Raw genomic sequence first — 8,266 nt, 5'->3', positions numbered from 1 at the left:
GTGTGTGCGTGCGCGCATGTGTTTAATGCTAGTAGTGTCAATAGAGTCTGCCTTTCTGACAGATCATAAAACATATGCATAGAACATATTTACCCCCTCCTGAAACGAGAAAAACAAAGTCTCATGTAGCTACTATATTTACCTTACTTCAAATATCTCAATAATGCACAAACTTTGCTATCAGTTTACGTGTGGCTTCTCTTGACCTAAAAATTTATAACCAAATTTGAATATATAGTGGTTCCAAACTAGTTACTTCTTCCACTATACGGTGTGCAGATAACTTTTATAAAAACAATCAAAAACGAGAATACTGGAAAGCAATTATGAGTTGATACCATCTATAAAATTCATCTGGATGGAAATTATGAAAGCTTCCTATCATGTAAAATAGATCTCTTCCTTAGCCTATCTGGCCACCCCTGATTCTGCTGTTGGGACTAATTCCATTACTCCTTTTATTTTGTAAACTATTCCTTTGCTCTCCGTGAAAGTAAATAAGATATAATCATTTTAGTCTACTGTCTTCCATGGTATTTTCTAAAGTAAAAGTTGGAAAATAGGCAGTTTTCTCATAATCTTTAAGGTGAGCTATGTTAGCCAGGCTTATGACTTCTTTAGCACAATTTCCAAAATTTAGCACACTTCTGTTCTGTTTGCTTTCAGTCACCATTAAGTGTTAGTAGCTGATGCAATACTCAAGCTTACATTATTTTTGTTTGTTTGTTTACTGTGTACCCATGTGTTTCTCCCTCATTTTAATGAAAGTTATCCTGAGCCATCTCAAACAACAGTTTGTTACATCCTTAATTTTACATTTGGCACCAGTGTACTTCCCATTTTTCTTGGCTTAGCAATCTTAAGATACTTTCAAAGAGAAAGTCTTTGAGGAACAGCCACATACTCTGCTACTATGGGAACAGAAACATTTAGGTTTCTGAAGCTATGGGACTCCAAATCTCTGAATTCTGTTTTCTCCTATCACTGTTTACTAACTTTGGCCACTTTGAGCTTGAGCTAAATTTTTCTTTTGCTTCCTTTCTACAAGCAGTAAAGAACAAATAATTGCTCCTAACATTCTAGTTCTTTCTAGACACTTTACCTAGAGCTACATGCCGGATGTGATAAGGTACCTATCAAGCCAGAATACATAGGAATTATACTGAATATTTTTGCCACAGCTTAAGAAGTCTCAACAAATCTAGAAGTCCAATTCCAGTTTGCAATATGTTTTGCCTTGCTGCCAAATTCTCAGCAAGTTCCAAATATTTATTTACATTTTTAGTTATATCTCCTGACTTCTAAAATCAATGTTACACTGAAGGAATAACTAATAATACAAAAAGCCCTGCAAATAAGTGTCTGAATTAACACAAATTTTATTTTTCTTTCATTTATCACTCCCAATTTAAGGTAACTGGATTTTTTTTATTTTGGTTTTCCAACACCCTTTAGGGCAGGGTTTTCCAACCGATGGTCCATAGAACCCTGGGAGTTTCTGAGACATTTTCAAGAGATCTCAAGGTCAATATAATTTTCATAATAATAAAACCTTATTTGCAGCTTTTCTGAGTTAATATTTACTCATAGACATTGCATTCTTAACCTCTATGCATTACAATTTTAAAAAAGTTTTAAATGCCAAGTGTTGCTTAGAATAACCTTGATGACTCAGTAAAAATTATTATTATTATTATTATTAAATTAGAATTATATCTTGGCCGTTGGGTGTACATCTTTTAAAAAATATTTTGTGTGACAAAAAGCTAATTACATATGAAGAAATTCTGCTGAGTAGTAAAAAAGGTTGTATCTAGCTAACATAGCTGTGTGATTTTATTTTTTTTCATAGAACACCATTTTTACTTGAAAAACAATTGAGATTACCAGTTTCCCATCGGGCTTGTAAGACGCTTAGAATCCCTCATTCTGTCCTAACCCAAAAAGCTAAGCAAACTAAACAATCTTCTCTTCTTAGATCTCTAAAAAAGGTGAAGTCAAATGGCAAACTCTTGCCCCCAAAATAAGAGAAAGCTACAGGCCAGTAGAGAAGATTGCAAATTACCACAGAAAAGAAACTTGTTAAGGTAGGGAAATGGGAACTGTAATTGACAAATTGCTGGAGGCAGAATGCAGAACAAGTCTGAGAGATGAAAACTCCAGGCAAACCCAGTCACAGTGAGGCCTCTACTTTTTTGTGAGTTTTAACTCCTGGATCTTGACAGATTCTCACAGTGAATATCAAGGGAAGAAAAAAAAATTCCTTCATGCATCCAGTAGAGGGAGGGAAAAAGGAACCATTTTGATGTCAGCCAGAGCATTCTGTTTTTCTTAACAATGTCTGTCCTCAGGAGAACCTGAATAACCAGAGCCTAACCTGCTGGGAATTTATCAGAGTCTAACTTACCTGAGGCGAGGATAATACCCAACTCCATTTCCCTCTGGCCATCCTGTTGCACCTAAGGGGTAGAAGCAAACAACGTAAAAAACTGAGGAGCATTTGTGAAGTTCACAGAGGTATAGGCTCACTGATAGACTAAAACCTAATCAAAGACTATAGAACACTTCACCTCTCCCCTCACCTTACCACCACATTACTAAAGGTCTATTTTCAGCAATTCTTTTTACCCAGTAGCTCATGTCTGTCTAACAACAAAAAAGTACAATGCATACTAAAAGACAAAAAAGACAAACAGAGCAACAGAAAAAGATATGACATATTAGAATAATCAGACATGGAATTTGAAATAAGTATGATTAATATGCTAAGGGATCTAATAAATAAAGCAGACAGCATGCAAGAACAGATGGGCAGTGTAAGCAGAAAAATGTGAAAGACATGCTTGGACAAGATAAAGGAGCATTTCAGTGCCACACACACACACACACACAAAGGCAGGGGATGAAGTCTAAAACACACTTCAGGATGAACTCCTGTCCCTTAGAAATCAAGGAGTTTATCTCATTTCCAATGACCACACATGGCTCTATTTCAACTGCAATTAGTAACCCCAGAAGAGTTTTTGTTTTGTTATATACACTTTTTTTTTAAGTAAATGCAGTATATAAACATTCAGGATTGAACTCAACCTTCTGGAGTCAGCTCCTCTAGAGAAAGGGAGGAAATGTTTTTGTTGTTGTTGTTTTGTGGGTTTTGTTTTAGTTTTTAATCACCAGGCAGGTTACATTCATATGCCATTGGAATGACAATAGGACCCCAGATAGCGATATGATTATAGAATGTAGGACCGGCTCCTGAGAATACAAATAGGTTCTCTTGCTTTTCAGTGGCCATGACTTGGCATGCTTTCTCCCTACCCTTACTCAAGCAGGTCTTTAGTAGAAAAAAAAAAAAAAAAAAAAGCGGTAGCAAAAACCTCAGAATTACTACTTCTCAACTCTTTTACATAAAAAGAATCTTTCCTTGGATTATACTGAGGGCCCATACCCCAGAGGTATCATTCTAACTAGATCATATAAAGAAAGTGAGAGCAGGAGAAAAAATGGCTACATAAAGATCAGAGCCACTCATTCCTATCTGCAGCTCCAACTTAAAATCCCTGTAGATGTGGTCAGTGTGATGTGTAATAGGGTAAAGCTGCAAAGAAACAGTATGAGCAAGTAAGGTATTCCTTGGGATAGTAGCCTGTCTGCTTGCTTTCACTCCTTGACCATGCCCTTGGCAGTTACAGCTTGTATGGCTTCATACATGGCCTCCTCGTTTCCTAGGTACTACAGATGTTTCAAGGGCTTTAAGTTCTTCTCCCAATTCAATTCATAAACAACAAGAATACTAGTCTGCAGACTAAGCTCTGTGGTAGCTTCTTCACAGCGACTCTCCCTATGCTTGACAATTCCCTGAAGGCTGTTCCATGGACCACAATCAGTGTCCAGTTCCCTTCCTTAATCTGAGGAAGTATTACTTCTATCCAAAAGGGCAGAACTCTGGCAGTAATGTCCCTCAGGCTTTAACAGGGTGCTAGCTGGTCTTCAGTGAGGTCTTCATGTCTGTGATCCTCACTGATGTTGCTGTAGAAAGAATGGCCAGGGCTTATCGGAGGTGGTAGGATATCATATGAGCACCTCCAGATCTTTATCTGGATCTCATCCTACTTGACAGCAGTTTCTACTTTATTGATGTTAGGCCCCCAAAGTGCCACTCACCAAAGTGCAAAATCCTTAGTACTGCAGCTACATTTGATCAATGACATCTAGCACTGTGCAGAGAATTGGAATTGCTCTCTTCTGCACTGAGGTGAGGCAGATGTCAAAGTCATATCCAGAATCGCCCTGTACCTGCCTGCTGTGCTTCCCTTCCTCGTGTTCCTCAGGCTTCACATCAGAGTTGTACCACCTATTACAACAGCTCTGCTAGACATTCTCCTATACATGGTCAGCAGTGGGTTCAGAATACTGTGGAGACTCTGGGAATGACTTTTTAGATCCAACACCAAAGTCATGATCCATGGAAGAAAGAGTTGATAAGTTGGACTTGATTAAAAGTAAATTCTCAGCTCTGTGAAGGGCACTCTTAGGAAAATGAAGAGACATGTCATAGACTGAGGGGAAGTATTTTCAAAAGACATCTAACAAAGGACTGTTATCCAAAATATACGAACTACTAAGACTCAAAAATAAGAAAACAATCTTATTTAAAAATGAGCCAAAGACCTTAACAGACACCTCACCAAAAAAGACACATAGATGGCAAATACGCATATGAAAAGATGCTCCACTTTATATGTCAAAAGAGAAATGTAAATTAAAGAAACAATGAGATGCCACTGCATACCTATTAGAATAGCCGAAATCAAGAACACTGAGCTAGAAAATCCTAATGAGCATGCAGAGCAACAGATGCCCTCATTCATTGCTTGTAAAAATGCAAAAAAAAAAAAAAAAGTACAGCCACTTTAAAAGACAATTTGAGAATTTTTTTTTGTAAACAAAACCAAAAACTAAACTAAACATAAGGCCACGTGCTGTGGCTCATGCCTGTAATCCCAGCACTTTAGGAGGTCAAGGCAGGTGGATAGCTTGAGCTCAGGGCTAGTGAAACCCCTAGGCCCTAGGAGCCCTAGGAGCCCGGAGCCCTAGGCCGCCTCTGATCTAGGCTATGTATTCTGGTTGAGCATCCAAATTCAGCTATAAAGATGTTATTATGACGGATTTTAATGGACAGCTTATTGCTATCAAACTCTTTGCCATAGCCTGACGCAATAGAAAAATAACAATTTGAGCTCCCTGATTAGATTCTATTCATCATTCACACTAATTTTGTTAGTAGATAAAGCGGCTATTTCTTATGATTCCATAAGAGAAGTAGAAGAACATAGTTGTGGAAAACTGCAAACGTAACCTAAGATTAGATAATTATCATCTCCAAACTTCCTTATTGGTTGCCCAGCCAACAGACTATATCAACTCTTGCCCCCTTGCTTTTCAGTACCTGGTCTCATTGACTTCTTGCTTTCTTTGATCAGTGTGAAGATTAATTTTGTGTGTCAATTTGATTGTGCCATGTTTACCTGTTCCCTGAATCTCCTATTTTATTGGACTATGGATTTCCAAAGCCTCCGCAATCATATGAAGACAGTATCTTAAAGTCTCTCTCTCTCTCTCCACACACACATAAAAACACACACACACACACACACATCCTGCTGGTTCTGTTTCTCTGGAGAACCCTAACTAGTGCAATCAGTGACCACTGTTGATCCTCACCCCCAGCTTCAAGTTCTTTCCTCACTCCTCTTTAAAAATTTGATTACCTCTCCTCTTACTCTCAAATGGTAAAGTAAACCCTTCAATATGTTTAATAAACACTGGATTCTCCTTAATAGGATCCGCTTGGAGGAAAATCTGGGTTACAGAAAAAAAGTTATGGCAAATTTTTACATCTGCAAGCTTTGCTCTGAGTTTAAAAGTTGCTGAAAGCATAATATTTTTGGGGTAATGATTTACAAATAATTGGGAAAAGCCTACAATTATAAAATTCTGTGTTGCCTGATGAAAATTTAGACATTTTATTTTAAAGGGGCTAAAAATTTAAAAATTTCAAGGTTTTCAAAGAACTTTAAAAGTCATATAGAATAAATATATGTGAAACTTTTATCTGTGACTTTCAGATACTTAACCAAAAATATGCTGCAGAACATTATTTATTCTTAATTTATTATCATGAACATATTATGCAAAATATGCTAATGATATTGTCTTTTATTTTCATTCATTAATTTGTGTGATGGTTAATATCGAGTTCAATTGGATTGGATTGAAGGATGGAAAGTATTGTTCCTGGTTGTGTTTGTGAGGGTGTTGCCAAAGGAGATTAACATTTGAGCCAGTGGACTGGGAGAGGCAGACCCACCCTCAATCTGGGTGGGCACCATTTTTTTTTTTTTTTTTTTTGAGACAAGAGTCTCACTCTGTCGCCCAGGCTGGAGTGCAGTGGTGTAATCTCGGCTCACTGCAACCTATGTCTCCCAGGTTCAAGCGATTCTCCTGCTTCAGCCTCCTGAGTAGCTGGGATTACAGGTGCCCACCACCACACCAGGCTAATTTTTGCAGTTTTAGTAGGGATGGTGTTTCACGGTGTTAGCCAGGGTGGTCTTAAACCCCTGACCTCGGGATGCGCCCGCCTTGGCCTCCCAAAGTGCTGGGATTACAGGCGAGAGGCACTGCGCCTGGCCAGCACCATCTTAATCATTGGCCAGTGTAGCTAGGATAAAGCAGACAGCAGAAGATGGAAGAGCAGACTGGCTGAGTCTTCCAGCCTTCATCTTTCTCCTGTGCTGGATGCCTTCTGCCTTTGAACATCAGATTCCAAGTTCTTCAGCTTTTGGACTCTTGAACTTACACCAGTCGTTTGCCAGGGTCTCTCAGGCCTTTGACCACAGACTGAAAGCTGCACTGTCAGCTTCCCTACTTTTGAGGTTTTGGAACTTGAACCGATTTACCACTTGCTTTATTGCTCCTCAATTTGCAGACAGCCTATCCTGGGACTTTACCTTGTGATCCTTAATAGACTCCCTTTTGTATATATACATATATCCTGTTAGTTCTGCCCCTCTAGAGAACCCTGACTACTACACTTGGAATTCTCATTGTGTATATATTATATACATAAAATATGTATATATATTTACATATTGTGTCTTTATTTTCTATTAATCTTTTCACATATTTTTCTCTCTCCTTTCCCAGAATCCCCTTCATATACTAATAAATGAATGAAATAAACGATATTTACTGAGCTTATTCTTTAAGCTTTGCATTTATTTTTAACTAGATATTATATATATTTTTCAAAAAGACAAAGTAAGAAATTTTTTTTTTTTTAGTTTTTTTTTTAGATGACTGTACTTTTTTGGTGTGGGTATTCTCTCCCCCTCGCCCCAGTTCCTATGCATAGTTTGTGTGTGTTTGTGCGTATGGATATGTATGCATTTTTATAGCAATATAGTGGATGTTATATTACATTACTAATATTTTTCTAATTGATATGTTTTTAAAGCTCTTATTGTATCTACTCTGTTAAAAATATAAATATGCTCAAATGAGGATTTATTTTATGAAAGATTCTTTACAAATACTGTCATTAATACATTTGAATATATTTAGCAATCTTTTTAGCACACTTGCAAAGCAAGCTTGCACTGAGCTGGTATTTAATACGCCAGATAACAATAAAATGTGGTCACTTCCCGAATGCCTCTAATATAATAAAATTCACTTTTCTCAGATTGCCATTTTATTTTAATTTGCATAAAATGCAGATTTTAAAATAAAGAATATCACCTTTAATTCAATAGGAATCCTCATCTTAGATTGAATGTGAAAAAGTGCCATGTATGCTTATCAATCAGTACACCTATAGATTTTAAACACAATCTTTTCAATAGTTGTTGAATTAAAAAGTCCAATTGCAGATTGATATACAAACACCCCAAGACAAGAAATACATCTATCTCTTTTCTTACTGTCATTTCATCTTTTAGTTTCAACTAAAAATTATGCTATAAATTCACATATCCATATTTGAGTAGCATTTGTGATTATTATTGGATATTTCAAATTCACCCATCTTTTGTCTGATTCATATTTGAAAGATATGGTAATTAGCTTTGCTATAGTAAATGTTACTTTCAAGTATTCCATTTCATTTATCTTTTGAGTTTATGTGGTATATTTCATTAAATTGTCATGATTTATAATCATATAAATTTCTACTTTGTGTGATTATTTTATTACATTTATCACTTCT

This window comes from Symphalangus syndactylus, chromosome 4, assembly GCF_028878055.3.
Source record: "Symphalangus syndactylus isolate Jambi chromosome 4, NHGRI_mSymSyn1-v2.1_pri, whole genome shotgun sequence".
NCBI classification, from domain to species: Eukaryota; Metazoa; Chordata; class Mammalia; order Primates; family Hylobatidae; genus Symphalangus; species Symphalangus syndactylus.
This window is presented reverse-complemented; position numbering follows the sequence as displayed.